Raw genomic sequence first — 394 nt, 5'->3', positions numbered from 1 at the left:
TCCCACCCTCTAATTATCTCTAGAAGGAGCCCGCTGCACAAACACCGCTATCGCCAATTAACTTCCCTCCTCCCCCCGTAATGTTAGCGAAACCGACCGATTCTACCATGCACTGATCAACCCCGCTTGCAAAACACCCGGGCGAAGTCCAAGAACCCGTTTTCTACATGATGGAAAACAAGTCCGGTATAACTAACCTGTTACGTACAGAGGGTTAAGACAAGACGGGAACGAGATGGGGATTAATAGCAATTACCAAACGAGGGTTACGTGAATGCTCTTCAATTTCATGAATGGGGAGTTTGTCTCGTGCACCTGCTTCTCCAATGGGTCTTGGCTATAGCTTCACCCAGGCGGATGCATGGCTTGAATCGGCACAGCTTGATATGATTAT

Source organism: Penaeus monodon, chromosome 31 (assembly GCF_015228065.2).
Source record: "Penaeus monodon isolate SGIC_2016 chromosome 31, NSTDA_Pmon_1, whole genome shotgun sequence".
Taxonomy (NCBI): Eukaryota; Metazoa; Arthropoda; class Malacostraca; order Decapoda; family Penaeidae; genus Penaeus; species Penaeus monodon.
The sequence above is the reverse complement of the archived record's forward strand: the minus strand, read 5'-3'. Positions refer to the sequence as shown.